Source organism: Kogia breviceps, chromosome 11 (assembly GCF_026419965.1).
Source record: "Kogia breviceps isolate mKogBre1 chromosome 11, mKogBre1 haplotype 1, whole genome shotgun sequence".
NCBI lineage: Eukaryota > Metazoa > Chordata > Mammalia > Artiodactyla > Physeteridae > Kogia > Kogia breviceps.
In genome coordinates this window covers 43,041,336-43,049,654 of record NC_081320.1, presented here as the reverse complement: position 1 = coordinate 43,049,654, position 8,319 = coordinate 43,041,336, and positions in this window count along the sequence as shown.

Sequence of the window (8,319 nt, the reverse complement as noted above, 5' to 3'; positions counted from 1 at the left end):
ACACAAATATACCCAATTAATTATTTACAAAGAAGCAAAGGCAATTCAATGGAATAGGAGTAGACTTTACATTAAATGGTGTTGGAGCAACTGGACATCCATCAGCAAAAAATTGAACCTCAACCTAAACTTCACACCTTATATGAAAAACTCAAAAAGGATCATGGATTTAAATGTAAAACACAAAACTATGAAACTTTCAGAAAGGAGTGTAAGGAAAATCTTAAGGATCTAGTATTTGGCCAGAGTTCTTAGACTTGACACCAAAAGTAAAATCCAAAAGAGGAAAAATGGATAAATTGGATTTCATCAAAGTGAAAACTTTTGTTTTGCAAAAGACCTAAAAGGATGATAAAGACAAATAGACTAGCAGAAAATATTTACAAATCACATATGCAACAAAGCCCTTATACTTAAAATATATAAAGTCTTAGACTTGCCTGGCTGTCCAGCGGTTAAGACTCTGCTCTTCCACTTCAGGGGGCAGGTTCGATCCCTGGTCGGGGAACTAAGATCCCACATGGTGCATGGTGTGGCCAAAAAATTTTAAAAATAAAATAAAAAATAAAGTCTCAAAACTTTAAAAAAATCCAATCAAAAATCAGCAAATGATAGGACATTTCACCAAAGAGGATATACAGATCACAAATAAACATATGAAAAGATATTCAACATCATTAGCTGTTAGTGAAATGCAAATTAAAATCACAAGGTATCACTACGCAAGTATCAGAATGGTTAAAATGAAAAACCATGATAATACCAAATGCTGGCAGGAATCGGACAAACTTGGTTACTCATACATTGCCCACCAGCACAACCACTCTGGAAAATAGTTAGAGAGATTCTTTTGAAACTAAAAATGAACTTACTGTATGACCCAGCATTTGTACTCTTGGGCATTTATCCCAGAGAAACGAAGATTTATTTTTACACAAGAACTTGTACACAAATATTCATAGTAGCTTTATTTGTAATAGTCCCAAAAGCGAAGCTGCCGAAATACCCTTCAGTGGGTGAATAGTTAAACAAACTGTGGTCAATCCATACTGTGAAATACTCTTTAACAACTAAAAACAAGCCATTGATACTCAGAACAACTTGGATGAACCTCAAGGAAATTATGCTGAGTGAAAAAAGCCAGTCTCAAAAGGATACATACCACATGGTTCCATTTATGTAGCATTCATAAATAGCAGTTAATAAAGATGGAGAACAGATTAGTTATTGACAGGGATTAAGAATGGGAGAGAAAGATGGGTGTAACTATAAAGGGGTAACATGAAACAGTCTTTGATAGTACAATTGATTATCTTGATCATGGTGGTGGTTATGCAAGGCTACACATAACAAAATTGTATAGTGCTATATGCACATACAAGTGAGTGCATATATAACTGGTGAAATTGAAAACGTTTTATGGGTTGTACTAATACCACTTGTTGATTTTCATATAGTTCTATGGTGGCTTAAAATATTGACATTGGGGGAGTTGGTGGAAGGGTGCACAGAACTTCCCTGTACATTTCTTTGCAACTTCCTGTGAATCCATAATTATTTCAAAGTGAAAATTTTTAAAAATTGGATTCTGGGGTTGCATTGGTCTTATATTCAAGTAATACATAACCTCTTTGCCAGGGGTGAATAGGACATGGTAATCTGGTATGCAGTATCATCACAATTATTCCAATTATCACCAGTGGTATCAAGGAATGAAGTTTAAGGGCAGGCTTTGGAAGATGAAGTATCTGTGGCACTTAAGTCACTGTGACAACAATAGTGATTATAAAGATTCTAGATTTACCTGGTTTCCTATGGCCCCAGTTAGCATATTTAGAGAAAAAGAGAAAAGTTATAAGTATACAATTAAAACAAGCATGGAGGGACTTCCCTGGCTGTCCAGTAGTAAAGATTCTGGGCTTTCACTGCAGGGGGCATGGGTTTGATCCCTGGTCGGGGAACTAAGATCCCACATGCCATGGGGCATGGCCAAAAAAAACAAACAGACAGCAACAACAACAACAAAAAACAGGCGTGGAGAACCAGAAGACCTCTATGGCAGCTTTGAAGTAGTTCCTCATCTGGTGTCATAGAGAAGGTAAGGGTGAGGAGCCTTGATATGACACATTCCCCTCAGATCCTGCCAGCCACTTGGTAGCCAGTTGACTATATTCAGCCCGTCGCATCATGGAGGGTACAGTGCTTTGTCCTCACCAGGGATATACACGTTTTGGATCTGGATTTGTCTTCCCTGAACTCAGGGCTTCTGATAGTACCACATTTGTGGACTTATGGATGGATTTATCCATCACCATGGAATAGCATTCAACCTCACTTTGACAAGGAGATACATTTTTTGGTAAATGGACATGTGCGCCATGGGCTCATGCCCCCAGACTTCACAAGTTTTACCGTGTGTTCCATAATCCAGAAGCAGGTGGCTGATAGGTGGAATGACCTGCTAGAGTAGTTATGGCACAAATTGGAGACAACGTCTTGGAAAGTATGGGTGTTGCCTGCAGATGCTTTATATACTTTATTTCTTTTTATTTCTTTTTTTTTTTTTTTGCAGTTTTTAGCCTTTTATTTTATTTATTTTTATTTTTGGCTGCATTGGGTCTTTTTTGCTGCACGTGGGCTTTCTCCAGTTGCAGTGAGCAGGGCTACTCTTCGTTGCAGTGCACAGGCGTCTCATTGCGGTGGCTTCTCTTGTTGCGGAGCACGGGCTCTAGGCGTGTGGGCTTCAGTAGTTGTGGCTCACAGTCTCTAGAGCACAGGCTCAGTAGTTGTGGTGCACGGGCTTAGTTGCTCCACAGCATGTGGGATCTTCCCGATCCAGGGCTCGAACCCATGTCCCCTGCATTAGCAGGCAGATTCTTAAACGCTGCGTCACCAGGAAAGCACGCTATATATACTTTAGACAGAGGCCAATATGTGGTACCATCTCCCCCATGGCCAGAATGCATAGGTTTGGGAACTAAGGAGTGGAGGTGTGGGTGTTCCCTCTCACTATTATATCCACTAACCCACTTGAAGGATTTTTATTGACCATCTTTGTGACCTTGGCCTCAGTCTTTTTGGAAGTACCTAAGAGAAGAATGCATACACCAGAATGAATTGGAAGCTGAGACTGCCCTTTTACCTTTTGGGGTTCCTCATGCCACTGGATGAACAGGAAGGGAAAGAGATCATTGTACCTGATGGGATAATTGGTCCTGTTTACTGGGAGAAACTGAGTTTCATGGGAGTGTGCCTCTCACGACTCACTTGCCCAATAGCCCTGGTCAATGGAAAACTGTGGCAATCTGATAAAGACAGGACCAGCAAGGACTCAAATCTGCCCAGTGTTCCTCCTGGCAGAGGGTTTTGCAGAAGATGGAATGAGTAATGGAAAAATTAAACTTGATTATCAACATAGGCCTTGTTACCAGATACAGAGGTGGAGACTACAGCAGGTGATTCTTTTTTTAAAATCTCTATTTCTCCCATTATTTTATATTCTGGGTGTAACAAACTAAGGATGGGGCTTCCCTGGTGGCGTAGTGGTTGAGAGTCCGCCTGCCGACGGAGGGGACACGGGTTTGTGCCCCAGTCCAGGAAGATCCCACATGCCGCGGAGCGGCTGGGCCCGTGAGCCATGGCCGCTGAGCCTGTGCGTCCAGAGCCTGTGCTCCGCAACGGGAGAGGCCACAACAGTGACAGGCCCGCGTACTGCAAAAAAAAAAATAAAAATAAAAAAGCAAACTAAGGATGCTCTGATAAGTACCCAATTCTAAAACCACTAAGGGACTTGAATATTAGTAAAGATTGATCTCAGAGCCTAGGCTTATCCACCTTGGAGGATAAAGTGTTCTCAGATGTTATGGGTGCTAATAGAACATGATCTCTGGATCAGATATTGGGCAATGACTGGGCAAGAGAGAAGAGCAACTGTGAAGTACTGTGACTGGATGGGAAGTACTGCAGAGTGGTTTGTTCTGTTGTCTCAGTAGGACTTTTGGCTCAGTTCTGTTTTTCTCAAGCCAACTATATTCCTAAGCTGACTCTATAAAAGAAAGCTCTTGGGAGGGGTGGGGATTTGCCAGGATCAAGGAGTTAAGTGGGTTCCCTGGATTTGAGGGAGCCTGGTTAATAGAGAGTGTTGTGGAAAGACAGAGTCGTACTGAAATCACAGGGTATGAGCCTTGAAAACCAGTCATCGCCCTCGATAGCATTCATCCCGAAGCTGATTCTCCCCAGCTTTCCTTCTGTGCCTGCTTTTCCAACCAGTTCTTTCTCGTTGGCCAGGATTATGTTCCATGTAGTGGGTTCCTTCTTTTTCAGCTCATCTTCTAAGCAATGGAATGGTCCCTAAGGTAAATCGAGATATTACTAGATGCATATCGCTGAGCTACTGTAACTTCCCCCAAATGTCCAGAGAGTGGAAGTCTCTCCTCACCACCCGGGCTAGCCCTTGCAATAGAATCATCATCTCCAGTAATCATATGTTCCAGTCTCCCCTCTCCTATAATCCTTACCTAGAGCCTCTTTTGCATGAGTCTTGGTGAGAATTTCCATGCAGGGGTACATCTTCTTGATCTGCAGGAGGCTCTCCTGCCTTCTGGTAGTTATGCTGCTTTGATCAAGGACTATCTTTCACCACTTTGTTGGGTTTATGTAAATACTCCTACTGTTAAAACCATAAATGCTTCCGCTATGGTCTGAATGTTTGTGGCCCCCAAAATTAATATGCTGAAATCCTAACCCCTAAAGGTGATGCTATTAGTAGGTGGGACCTTTGGGAGGTGTTTAAGTCATGAGAGTGGAGCCCTCATGAATAGTATTAGTGCTTTTTAAAGAGGCTCCAGAGATATTCCTAGCCTCCTTCTATCACGTGAGGACACAATGAGAAGTCTGTGACCCAGAGAAGAGACCTTACTCAACCATGCAGGCACCCTGATGTGAGACTTCCAGCCTCCAGACTGCGAGTAAAAATTTCTGTTTATGAACCACCCAGTCTATGTTATTTTGTTATAGCAGCCTGAATGAACTAAGACAGCTTATAACATTGTTACAGATGTTAGAGACCATAAATATTATTTGTGGTTTCATTTCTAAAGTTTTAATTTTATAAAATTAACTAACAGCTACACATTCCAATAGTAATAATAATAAAACAATAATAATAACTAGCTAATATTTACTGAATGCTCACTATACACCAGGCAGATATAACGTTTGTAAAGCACTGTACTAGTCAGAGTTCTCTGGAGAAACAGAACCAGTAGGATATAAATATAAATACATAGAAAGAAATTTATTATGAAAGATTGGTACTTGCACTTAGCGGAGGCTGAGAAGTCCCATGACCTGCCGTCTGCAAGCTGGAGGCCCAGAAAAGCCAGTGGTGCAGTCCCAGTCCTAACCCAAAGGCCCAAGAACCAGGAAGGAGTGGAGCAGGGTGGGAGTGGAGGTTGCTGATGGTGTTAAGTCCTGATCTGAGAAGGCCCAAGAACCAAGAGTGCCAGTGTCTGAGGGCAGGAGAAGATGGATGTCCCAGCTCAAGCAGAGAACATATCTGCCCTTCCTCTGCCTTACTGTTCTAATCAGTCTACTTAGTCCCTCAATGGATTGGATGATACCCACCTGCATGGGTGAGGGTGATCTTTACTTAGCCTACCGAATCAAATGCTATTCTCTTCCAGAAACAACCTCACAGACACCCAGAAGTAATGTTTTACCAGCTATCTGGGCATCTCTTAGCCCAGTCAAGTTGACGCATAACAGTTAATCATCACAAGCACTTGTCCCATGAGGTAGATGTTCCTATGGTATCCATTTTACAGACAAGGAAACCAAGGTCTCAGGAAAGTAGGCTATCATGCCCAAGGCTGTACAGCTAGAAGGTGAAGAGTGAAGATTTGAATCCAGGTATTCTGACACCAGAGTCATCCTTTTACACTGGTGCCATTGTCCTTTTCTTGTCCTACTGGTTTTACAGTTTTTAGCTGAATATTATCTCCCTCACCTTCTCTCCCTCCCCCAAATGCTCTCTTTTGTCACTTCGAGCCAATCTCCAGACAAACATAGTCTTCTCAGTCCGTGTGAAATGTACACCCTCTGTCTGGATTCAAGAGTGCATTCATCTGGCATTTAAGGTTATGATCCAAAGAGCCAAAGCCTGTGCTTTGACACTACCTAGGTCAGTGTTTCCTGGTGTTTGGTCCATATAAGAATAACTGGGGAGTTTTTAAAAGCCAGATTCCTGGACCTTTCGCAGAGATTTTGATTCAGTAGGCCTAGGAGTACAGAGGAATCCAGGTGTCTCCATTTTTTACAAGGAGCTTCCAATGCAGGAAACCTTCAGTTCGAGCACACTTTAAGAAATGCTGATGAGTCAAATATTCACTTCCCTTGGTGTCCTTTCTTTTCCAAAGTCTCAGCCTTCAGGCAAGGAAGACACACTGAAAATGCCAACAGTTTGTTGCCCTCTTAAGTCCTGGAACTATTCTTTAGGCCCTTCCTGGTGGTGTCTCCCCAGATAGCCACGGGAGTCCTTTGGTACGTAAGCTTCAGAAAGCTCTCTGGCTCAGCTCTGCCCAGAGTTGCACAGAAGGAACCCTTCACACCTGCTCTTCCTCATGGGCATCAACTCAGCGTAGGCCCTTATTCTGTGCCTCAGCAGGGAGCCATCCAGCACCACCATCTGCCCCTTCCCCCTGCTGGGGCCTGTAACAGGTTTCCTCACATTTGCTAAGATCGCTGCATCCTGGGATGTTGTAGCCTCTTCCAGAAGATGAGATAGACTCGCTTTGGAAAGAGTTTAATTCCTGTTCTTTTCCTGCATCACCTTAGTTTGGATCTCCTCAGAAGTGCACTTGCGCTCTCTCCCCTCCTCCAACGCCGTGCCCTATCCGCGCGCGCGCATGTGTGTGTGTGTGTGTGTGTGTGTGTGTGTGTTTCTCTCATCCTCTCTAGAGGCTCCTCATCCTTTGGAATTGATGTGAAAGGAGGACTTTGCTTACAGACTGACCTGCTCACATTAGTCCCAAGGTCGTGCTCCCTGGACATTTCAGACCACAGGAACCCCACCCCTCCATTCTGAACACACTCCTTTTCGGTATATCAGCCATGCCTGAATGGATAAAAATAGTCTCTATTTATTGGGTGTTTACTAAGTGTTTATCATGGTACATTCTCAGGAAGGCCCCTTTCATGGAAAATTGAAAGCTTCTGACATTACCATGAGTTTCTCTCCTCAGAGTAAGCAGATGAGACGACCAGAGTGTGATCAGGGTCTGTGGTTCTTAGCAAGCGTGGCGGAGATCTGTGTGGCTGAGAAGGTGGAAGTCATGTAGTGTTTACAGATTCTCTCTTCTGTTACAATCTGTTGCCGCTTTTCTTCTTTCTTTCTGTTTTCTATAGGAAAACGGTATCAAACTTGTCGCTTGGTGTCTCAGTGAGGCTGGAGAGCTGACTCTCCTTTTCTACCCTGAAACAACAAGCAGTAAAAGTGGTCTGAACACCAGCCCTTTTCAAAAATGGTCTGGCTGCCTTGCCAGAGGCTTGGTGCATTAGTTTCCTATGGCTGCTCTAACCAGTTGTTACAATTGTGGTGGTTAAAACAACAAAATGGGGCTTCCCTGGTGGCGCAGTGGTTTAGAGTCTGCCTGCCAATGCAGGGGACGCGGGTTCGTGCCCCGGTCTGGGAGGATCCCACATGCCGCAGAGCAGCTGGGCCCGTGAGCCATGGCCGCTGAGCCTACGCGTCTGGAGCCTGTGCTCCGCTATGGGAGAGGCCACAGCAGTGAGAGGCCCGCATAACGAAAAAAAAAAAAAACCAAAAAAACCACAAAACTTAAAACAACAAAATGTATTCTTTCATAGTTGTGGAGGCCAGAAGTCCAAGCTCAAGGTGTCAGCAGGGCCATGCTCCTTTCGGAGGCTTTGGAGGAAAATCTTTTCTATCTCTTGTAGCTTCTGGTGACTGCCTGGCATTCCTTGACTTGTGGCCCCATCACTCCAATCTCTGCCTCCATCTTCACATCACCTTCTCTGTGTGCACCAGCCTTTCTCCTGCTGCCTCTTTCTTATAAGGATACACGTGATTGCATTTAGGGCCCACTGGGATAATCCAGAATAAACTCCCCCTCTCAAGATCCTTAACTTAATCACATGTCTTGCCATGTAAAGTAATATTCACAGGTCCTGGAGATTAGGAAATGAATATATCTTTGTGGAGGCACTTTTCTGACTTGGCTGTGGAAAGTAGGCACCCTCTGTTGTTAGCCCCCAAAGATCAAACAAGGTGAGGCCACCCCTTGGCCCTGGACAATCCAG